The 3,491-nt window shown below is 45.1% G+C and overlaps 1 pseudogene; it reads left to right on the top strand.

Annotated features, from left to right (window-relative positions):
- The window catches only part of LOC109075698, an 84,378-nt pseudogene extending 81,381 nt beyond the window's left edge, over positions 1–2,997 (top strand).
- The last annotated feature ends 494 nt before the right edge of the window (positions 2,998–3,491 follow it).

Raw genomic sequence — 3,491 nt, 5'->3', positions numbered from 1 at the left:
CATTATGTACTGAGTAAATATTTAAAACAATTTATATATAAGTAGAAAATGTAACTGATGTAAAACTTGCCACATCAAACCTGTCACCTATTGCTCACTTTATGCTTAACAGGTCAAACGCTCCAGACTTGCTGATGGGTCAATCTTTGCTCTGGGAGGTTAGAGATACTTCAAGATCAGACGTGGATGTCAGTGTGTGACTGCTTTCGACCAGCAGGATGCAGAGGTGTTGTGTAGAGAGCTGGACTGTGGGGCTCCTGTACAGGTGCTGGGAGCAGCTGCTTTTGGGCAAAGGGAGACACTCAGATGTTGACACAAGAGATTCAGTGCAGAGGAAATGAGTCTCATGTATCATTCTGTTCAGTATCATCTCTCAAACACAACTGCACCTTTGACAACATTGTGGGACTGATCTGTTCTGGTTAAGTATAAATATTCAGCATCTCTTCATTTGTTTTTGAACTAGGTCATGTCTTAGGTTAGAGTTATAATGTGATCAATCCAATGACAGCTTAGTTTAAGAATGTTTTATGCATTCGTTTTCTGAACTCCTCTTTACTTCGCTCAGGTTACTTTGATCTCAGGACTTGATGCAGATAAAGCTCCGACTACTGGTTCTGGACGATGGCATCTTCAGTTACCTCAAAGGGAATGGGGCATGATCGTGTGATGCAATGCTAGGAATGCTGGAGAGCGGCCAGTGTCTCATGGTGACAGCTGCAGTGTTTGGGGATGGCCCTGTGTCTGTTGTGGGGGATCAGCGGGATGGGGTTTGGAGAGGGAAGTCATGTAACCGGGGCTGAGGTGTGTTTATTGCTGGCTGAGATGAAACAAAACTCTCAGAATGTTCCATCTCTTCATGGATCCGGCGCGAGCTTCGGAGAGCTGAATGTTCTCTGCGGGCGAGATGTTGGAGTCATCGGCTCTGGTAAACTTTTTGACTTTGAGACGCATTATGTACTGAAAATTATTTTTATAAACACTATGTCATTGCATTCTAACACAATTCAGGTTCCTCTCTGGCTCTTCGTGATGGTCTGAGTGCGGTTGTCTGGAGAGACAGTGTGGGGCTGGAAGTTTTCATCCATAGGTCTGGAGGAGAGTTCTGCTGGACTCCTGGAGTCTCATGAATCCTCTGTTGTCTGCAGACAGCTGGGCTGTGGCTCTGTGCTGAACTTCTATGGCTCCTTTCATCCAGTCTGAACACATCATGAGTGGTGACGGGCTTCCAGTGCTCTGGGGTGAAGCTCATCTGGGGAACTGCGTTCTCCACAAACTCTCAACTGCAGCTCACAAACAGCTGTCATCACCTGCTTGGTAGAAACAACATCTGGCAGATTCTCTCAGTGTTGTGATGAACAATGTGTTTTTTTCTCTGAATATCAGGTCGTGGGTCCATCAGGCTGGTGGGTTCTGGGGGAGCTGTGCAGGGAGGCTGGAGGTTTCCACAGCGCTCATGGGGACAGTGTGATGACTCCTGGGATATTAAAGATGCCATGTGGTGTGCAGACAGCTGCAGTGTGGAGTGGCCTCAGTAACCAGCAGGTCCAGCCTGGTTTGGTCCTGTTCTGGACCCATATGGCTGGATGAGGTGGAGGTGAGGTGGAGAGATGTCCCTGTGGAGCTGCTCTTCTCCAGGCTGGGGAAAACATGACTGTAATCACAAGGAGGATGTAGGAGTCATGTGCTCAGGTAAACATGCTGCTAAACTTTTTACGCTGAAATTAAGTATAAGGTTTTACACATTTCAAAATTCATGTGTTCATAATGTTCAAATTTTTCAAATTCGTGATTTAAATTTTTTTTTGTAGAGTTTAAAGAGATCAGGTTAACTGAGGGCTGTGAAGGGAATGTGGAGGTTTTCTACAATGGATCCTGGGGTAATGTGTGTTACAACCAGATGGACAGAGACCACAGTGAGTCTGATATGTCAAGAGCTGAACGGTGGAAGATCTGGTGTTTTGTCTGATTCTACATCGAGACTGAAATCAGCTCCTAACTGGCTGGATAAAGTTACATGTCGACCACATGATTCAAATTTATGGCAGTGTCCATCTTCACTTTGGGGACAGAATAACTGTGGTGACAATGAAGTGGCCAAAATCATCTGCTCAGGTAAAACAGATACTTTTTCCATCAGTAAACAATACAAGAGTTATCTTTTATTATTAGTGCTTTGAGAAGATGTGTGGAATACATTTAATAATAATTTAATTGTTGTTAAAGAACAGGAGAGTTATGAGTCTCCTCGAAGCTCTCTGACATGCTCCACATCTCCCCATCAGAGACAGTGTTCAGGTAAGTTCATTTAACAGAAACAACCATGAAAATTATGAATGTTGAATGCAACCCCTGTTGAAAAACCAGCACATGCTGGTTAGGTATGTTTTGAAGCATGGCAGCTGGTTTGAGCTGGTCCTTAGTTGTACATGAGCTGGTTATAAGATGGTTATGAGCATGAACTAGTTGCTAAGGCTTAAACCAGCTACCATGCTTCAAAACATGCTTACTAGCATATGCTGTTTTTTTCAACAGGGATGTAAGATAATGGTGTTTTAACAAGAGAAACTGTAGCAGGATTTCATCTTGGAATATAGCAAGATATAACACATGATACTTCTGTGCAAACGCTTGCTGTTCTGACAGTACTCTGCTGGTAATTAACGATCTTACCTTTTGTGTGTTTTAGTGCATCTCTCCTCTCAGACTGAGTGGAGGTAGTCGGTGCTCTGGGAGGCTGGAGGTGCATCATAACGCCAGTGGGGCTCCTGGTCTGTGATGATTTCAAAGTGGACATCAGCGATGCTCAGGGTGGTCTGCAGGCAGCTGGGCTGTGGAGCAGCACTGAGGGCTGATGGGAATCAGCCTGGTGCTGGTGGAAGGTGGTGCCAGTGGATGAACAGAGTCGAGCGCAGAGGGAATGAGATTCACCCGTGGACTGTCCTCTCTCCCCTGGAAAACCACACTTTGACTGCTCCTACAAAGAGCACGCTTTGACTCCACCCGTGCAGGTCAAGCAAATACTGAGTGAATAATATTTTATTTTTTAGACCATTTTAAAGTGTGTAATATTGGTATATTCAGAACATCTATAGCTATGGAACGTGCTTTCTGTGTCTGTTTCTTTTGACTAGATTTTTTACAGGATTTTGTCAGCGTCCACTCACTCCTGCCACAACAACATCAGCTTCTCCTCCAGTTTTCTCCTCCAGTGCTTCACCGATTGCCCTCTCCCAAACTCTCCAGCAGCTGGCCCCAGTGCTTTGTGATTGCTCTCTGGGGAGTTGTCTCTTTACTGCTCTTAGTGCCACTGCTTATACTCTGGATTCAGCAGAACAGAGGGATGAGGAGAGGTAGGGAGAGATCCAGGAGACTGGTCATATTGCAGTTCATTCAGTGTGATCAGTCATGCGAACTGACAGCATTTGTCTGTTCACATCACGTTTTTCCAAGAGGAGACACAAGACTGAGGCTTACGCGAGATCTGCGTT

This window comes from Cyprinus carpio, chromosome A4 (assembly GCF_018340385.1).
Source record: "Cyprinus carpio isolate SPL01 chromosome A4, ASM1834038v1, whole genome shotgun sequence".
NCBI lineage: Eukaryota > Metazoa > Chordata > Actinopteri > Cypriniformes > Cyprinidae > Cyprinus > Cyprinus carpio.
This window is presented reverse-complemented; position numbering and strand designations above follow the sequence as displayed.